Source organism: Condylura cristata, unplaced genomic scaffold, assembly GCF_000260355.1.
Source record: "Condylura cristata isolate star-nosed mole 26May11 unplaced genomic scaffold, ConCri1.0 scaffold00002, whole genome shotgun sequence".
Taxonomy (NCBI): domain Eukaryota; kingdom Metazoa; phylum Chordata; class Mammalia; order Eulipotyphla; family Talpidae; genus Condylura; species Condylura cristata.
Genome location: NW_004567103.1, coordinates 5,321,827 through 5,328,995, shown reverse-complemented (window position 1 = coordinate 5,328,995; position 7,169 = coordinate 5,321,827).

The following is a 7,169-nucleotide window of genomic DNA, read 5'->3' as shown; positions in this document are numbered from 1 at the left end:
CTTGGAATAGCGATTTGAATCATAGCACAGTCAGAGAAGCTGGTATTTTTCCAAGTTCTGGGAGTAAAGGACTATTAATCCAGAACCATTTACCCAGTGGAAGTATTCTTTAGTAATAAAAGTGAATTTAATAAATCTTCAGGTAAAGGAGAACTAAGATTATTTGTCACCAACAAAACTACCTTAAAAGATTGACTAAATTAATCTATCAAATCAGGAGGTAAGTTATAAAAGATGGAAACTTAAAGTCTCAGAAAAGAAAAAAAAACAAATATAAGTTTATGTAATAGATATTTGTCTTTTTGAATTTTCTAAATTATGTTTAAAGGTTAAAGCACAAATTATAACAGTTATTAGTGTATATCTAACTGTATAGTTTAAGAAAATTATATTATATATGGGAGAGTGTAAAGAATGCAATAAAAGTTCATATATTTTACCAAAATGATGGAATGATGACACCAGTAGACTGATAAGCATGTGTGTAAAATGTCAAACACCCAAAAGTCTGTATTGAATTTAAAAAGACTAAAAAGCACTACCTAACTCAAAATAAACTCTAAAATGTATTAAACAACCCACAAGAAAAAAGCAAAAAAAAAAAAAAAATAAGCAGAGAAATGAAAGCAGGATAAACAAAGTACAAAACTTAAAATGACAGATTTCAACCTTATCTTAAGGACAATTTTAATTTATGAGACTAGTCTAAATAGACTGTTATTGTCTCTCTTCCCCTCTGATGCCCTCATTCTAAGTCCTGGAACCTACAAATAATTTGCTAAGTTTTAAGATAAAAGCGAAATAGCTTGTAAGTAGTGCTGAAGTTGTTTGTCAACTGATAGTAAAATAAAAAAGTGAGCTGAGCCACATGGTGCAGCAGACCTCTCTTGTCTCACCTGCTGCTCCCCTCTGCAGTGTATTTCATTAGATCCACCTGCTTTGCTCCCACTTCTGGTGAATCCTCTCATCCCTACCACCCCATCTCTGGCCCACACCCTTGTTCTTCTATGAAAACAAAGCAAAACAAACAAAAAACATGTACTGGGTTGACCAGATGGACCACTATCATCTCAGAAGTCTCTGAAAGTAGAAGAGGAAGATGGCAGTGGCCTAACTAGAGAGATGTCAGTTTCAGAAGGACTGTGTCTGATACTGCTGCCTTGCATACTGGTCAGTGAGCAATGGCAGAGGTCAGCTTTAAGATCTGGAAAGGCACAGAGACACAAGTCTCCCAAGGAGCCCAGCCTTGCCTTCACCTAGACTTAGCCCAGTGAAACCTATTTCAAGTATCTATCTTAAGAACTGAGATAATATAGTTGTGTGATCTTAAGTCATTGTTTGTAGAAAAATCTTACTTGTAATTGGTGTGTGTGTGTATTCTATTCCTCAAGTCACAAATTTCTTATAGATTCACATACTCTGTCTAATCTACAAGAAATACTTCACATGGAATTAAATAGGTAGGTTGAAAGAAAAAAATGTGGAAAACATAGAATGTAAGTATCATATTAAGAAAATCAAGAATTGCTATATGCAAATCACTCAGAGCAAAGGAAATATCCATGTATAGAAAGGAATTTTATCATGATAAAAAAGGGCATTTCACCAAGATGACAATGAACTTGCAAGCAGAAAAACAATAGTAAAAATCAATGAAACAAGGAGTTTGGACTTTGAAAAAAATCAATAAAATGTATATACCTTTAACAAAACTGAGTAGGAAAAAAAAGGGGAAAGAGAAGATATACTTCACCAGTATTGGAAATGAAAGTGAATTATATAACATCAAAATGAAGTAAAGGACTAAGACAGATTAGATCTGATTCTTTAAAATACCAAACTACCACAACTCACTCAGTATGAAATAGATAATTTGACCATTGTTATAAATATTAAGTTGAATTAATAATAAAAATAAACCATTTAAAATAACCCTTCAAACTTGGATTTTTTTTCACTAAAGAATTATATAATTTTCAGAAATTAATACCATTCCACACAATCTCTCCTATGAGAATAAAAGAGCAGACACTTCCTAATTCCTTTTATGAACTCATTGCCTGATAAGACCAAATACAATAAAGAAAACAACCACAAGTTAATATACCTTATGTATAAAAGATGAAAAAGTCCTTATCAAAATATAAACAAGTAGAACTGGATAATAAAATGAGTCAAAAACCGTGGCCGAGTTTGTCTTAATGACAAAGCCCACTGCAGTACTGAAAATTAATCAGTGTGATCAACCATATTAACAGTCAAATAAAGAAAAGCTACATGACATATTAACAATATGTGGATGTTTTTTCATAGAACTCTAAGAAAAAGAGGAATAGAGAGGAACTTCCTCACCTGATAAGTAACATCTACAAATATCCTACAGCTCACATTGTACTTAAAGATGAAAAAATGATTATCTTTCCTGTAAGACTGGAAATACAATAATTATGTCTCATCTCACTACTCTTATTCAACACAGTTGGAAGTTCTGGGCAGTTAAATAAACAAGAAGAGATGGAAAGGAGATCTGTAACTGTCCTGGTTCTTCATCGCCAGAAGCCCTCATTGTACCTGTGGTTCACACCTTGATCTTTCTTGACCTTCTGTCTTTAGTCACTCCCTGTCTTCTCAGTATTACATCCCTAACCCAAGTTGAAGAGTAAGAAGAGGGCAGGGTTTTCTCCTAGCTTCGTATATACGACAGAGCTGTGTGCAACAAGAGACACGAAATTGAGACATTCACCATGTCTTATCTTGCAGGAGTAGTATTCTGGGAGTTTGATTATAGGAACCAGGAAATGATCTAATTTTACACCTGTAAATGCAGATATTTTTCCTAATGTGATATATTAGGTAGTATCTCTGCAATTCATTTGGCTATCTGTCAGATGCCAAATTTCAGAACTAGCCAGAGCACTTTCTGAAATATCTACTGCACTTGCTTACTTTAAGTAGAAGCAACATGTTGGTGACTAGTTAGGTGACAGTGCAATTTTCACACAATTCATGACTCCAGTGGCACTTAGAACTCCAAGCTTTTTCATTTTAGTTTAATATTTCTTTCCACTATATTATTCGATCTCTTTTTGTTCAGTGGTATTTTTGCATTAATTCCTTATGTTTACATGTTTTCATGTCAAACACTTTCTCTTATAGTTTAATCTTCATGATTAGCTTTTAGAGCCCTATTTTATGAGCCACTTGGTATGTTCCAAATACTGAAATGGTTTCCTTTGCATTATCTCAGTAATGGGATAGCACAAATACTACTATTATCCAACTGTAGAGAAACTAAAACTGAGGCTGAGCATCTGAGGGCCATTTACACAGGACCCAACCCACATTTTCAAATTCTGTCTTGGCCAGAAAATATACTGGAGTCTATAAGCTGAAGGCTTGCATGAACCAAAACAAAGGGAAACTTTATATTAAGGTGCTTTCATAAAACAAAATACTCTGATAGTTTAAACAGGTAAGGGAAAGATCAGCAAAATTTGCATAAAATTACCATAGTCATTATTTTAGGCTATATTCATTTTGTCTAGCCACACATTTCTGTTTATATCTCAGTTTTTTTTTTAAGAGAGAGAAAAATACATTTTTGTACATTTAAAGATTAGTTTAAAGGGTTCCTTTTTAAAATATTTATTTATTTATGCATTCAGAACTTGATATAGGCTAGAGGTGCAGGTGGGTGAGAGGACTCACCAGAGACAGAGTGGGGAGCAGAACAGGTAGATCTACTGAAGTACACCACTGAGGGGAGCAGCAGGCAGGTCAGGAGAGGTCTTATGCACCATGTGGGTCATTTCTCTGGCCAGGGATTGAACTTGTGCTGAGGCGGCCAAAGCTAGCTTCACAGTGCTGTATTTCAACCCATTGCACCAGCAGGAAGGGCCCTAGCTTAAATAATTCAAAGGCCTGTTTGTTTTTATCATTAAAATAGAAAATTCTTATTAATGAAACCTGCATTTGTTAACATTGGTTTACAAAAAATTACAAACTATGCTTTCCAAACTGGGATGCTTTTATCTACAAATTTGAAAATGCACTCACTACACTCTCTGATTTACCCATAGCTCTAGTGAAGTACAGCTGCATTATCTATGGAGAATATTTTAAAATTAGAATCCTAGAAGTCACATCCTCCTTGAAAACTAGACATTAAAACAAAATAGAAGGTTAACTTAAATATGAAGCAGAATTTCAATTTGCTGTGACCCAGATAAGTTAGAATTTGAGGCTTTGAGTCAAGGCAGCATATGATTCTAGAAACTTTTAGCTTAACCATTATGTGAAAAGGGCTCAACATATGTCTTAACTTGCTAATGCATAAAGGTCATTTCAAATGCATCTCTACCAGGTGCAAACATTTAAAAGAACCAGGTTCATACAACAGTGGATGCTGGGCAATTGGAAGGTGATACACATGTTGGGGTAAACTGCAGCGCCTGCACGGCAGGGATACGAGTCTGAGCGGGGGACGTCGAGGTTGAAGAGTCAGCTCACATAGATGGCTGCAGCAAAACGTCTTTATTTTTCTCTCCAGCCTCCCTTTTATACCCTTAATACCAGGGTGTTGGCCTGGGGGCCAGAGAAAGTCTCCCTCACATGCCTCACTGTGGTCAGGGCAGATATTGACCAGCAGCCCACAGGTTGAGCAACTCACACAGGTGGCAGACAAAACAGGATGTTTTTCTTCCTGTTATAATCTGTGCTTAAGCTCCAGGGGTGGTTGGGAGGCTCATCCCAGCTGGGACCCAACAATTCCCCCCTTTTTATTTTATTCCCTGACCCCCCTGTCTTAGGTCACCGCTGACCCAACGCCTTTACCCGTCTTTGGGTAACCTCCAACCCTGTCTTAGGCAGGTGCTGTGAGCATATGGTGTTGCCCGTCATAGGGAGAGTCAAGAGTCTTTTAACATTTGTAGCCACACCTGATGAGTCCCATGGATGCCACCGATCATCCCATGCAAAACTTGCTGGGTAATGGCATGTCTCCTATGGGACTGTCGTGTGAGACAGCAAAGAAGCCACATGCAGGCTACAAGTCCTAAAAGCAGTAGCAGTGCAAGGGAGAGTGTTCCTGCCCACCTCTGGACCCATCCCGTAAATTGAGACTTAACCTTCCACCAAGCAGAGGCAGAAACGGCAGGGACACGGGTGTTGTTAACACTGGCGATGTTGTGGGTTAGCTGTAAGGTATAATTAAGAAAGGAGGAGCTCCAAGGACCCCGTAAATATGCATTTAACAGTGTGACGGTACGGAAAGCATTCACAATAGCGGTTTGAGTCATAGGTATGCCAGCAGCCGTGGCCACCACGGCAGCCACAGCAATGGCAGCCATGATGGCAGTGGTCAATCCAAAGTCTCATCGCTGGCGATACAGAACGAGCTCCCATCTGTCTTTGGTTATTTGCACTGGCAGGGGTATTGTTACAGGGCACCCCAATGTGAATTGGGTTGCCTGTCTGAGGGTCTTCACCCGTGAGCTTATGATTCAATCGTATTATGGACACACTCAAAAGGTGAAATAATGGGTTTATTTATAAGGAGAAAGGTAAAGGAATAACCCAGGAAAGAGGGAGAGAAACACAGGTTAACTAGGATGTCCTACCAGTTCTGCTGATGTGGACTCCACCAGCAGCTGAAAACCGATGGAGCGCCAAAATGATCAGCTACGAACCACCAGGTCGCCCCCAGAGCCCACATGTCCGGTTTTATACCAACCTGGCTGCTCAGCTCCACCCTCACGTCCCGGCGTGCTTCTTCTTGGTACTGATGGGATTTGGAGTTCCAGCATTTGGAGTGAGGGCGGGGTCCATGAAACCTGTACCTGTTACAATATTATGGCAGGAATCCTGATGATGAGAGCGCCATCAGAACCATCCCAGCAGTTGCTCAGCTTGCAGATCCTGGAAGAACAATTGAAATAGCCCCCATCCTCCCCAGAGCCGTTAGAGGAAATTCCAAACCACGAAAAGGAAAGGTGAAAGAACGTAAGCGGAGGAGTTGATAGAAAGGTTGCGTCCGGCAGTGTAATTAATAGCCAGGGAAATCTTGAAAGTATCAGACTGGTTCCACAAATTAACAAGCAGCTCTGGAAGAACATACAGCTGAAATTGACCTTCATGCCCTTCCTTGTCTGTCCACTTCAATATCCGTCCGCTTCTTTTTGGGCTGGCTTGACCTATGCCTTGCAAGGTAATGGGGCTGTCCTCCAATGGCCATTTGCTGGGCCAAGAATGCAGGGAGAGAGCAGAGACGTCCGCTCCGGAGTCTAGAATACCTGTAAAAGTCCTGTCCTCGACCGTTGAAGTCAGCGTGGGTCTATCATGCATGGTAGCAGTCCAGAAGGCTTCAGGGCCAGAGGAACCAAACCCTTGATTGCCTCTAACAGTCTAGCTATCGCATTGCCGGTGGCGACAGTAGGGAGCAATAGTAGCTGTGCGACACGATCCCCCTGAGGTATGACAGTGACTCCCTTAGCGGCTGACAACATTATTTTTATCTCTCCGTGATAATCTGCGTCTATGACCCCAGGATGTACCTGGATACCCCTTAACGTGGCGCTACTGCGCCCAAGAAGAAACCCCACTGTGCCCTTAGGTAGGGGCCCGAAGACGCCAGTTGGAAGTGCCTGGACGCCCATCTGTGGCGTCAAAATTGCTCGGGTGGAGGTACTGAGGTCCAATCCTGCACTCCCTGGGGTAGCTCGGATGAGTCTGCAATGCGAAAGGGTTGCCCTGCGGCATGAATTATATCCGGCCGCTGCCCGGACAGGGTCTCTTGTTTCCAGGCGTCATCGCTCCATACACTGAGGCTCTCGGGCCCTGGAGCGGGCCCGCTGCCCGTTTCCCTGATGTGGGGTCAGGGGTTGTCCATCTACATTGATTGGTCTTTGAGCGGCAATGGGCTCCCCTCCGGCATCACGGGCAAATGCCCGGTCTAGCGGCAGAGCTTTGTCTAGTTTGAGGGCACTCCCTTTTGAAGTGACCGGGTTGGCCGCAATTGAAGCAGTTTCTGTCTCCCGGCTTAAGAGCCGCAGCAATCACTTGACTCTGGATAAAATGGCCATCCCGAACTCCACCCTGTGGTACCCCTTCCTCCCCCCCCAACCCTCTGTTCTTGGTCCCCGGAATGTATCTCCGGCCCCCAATGCGGATTC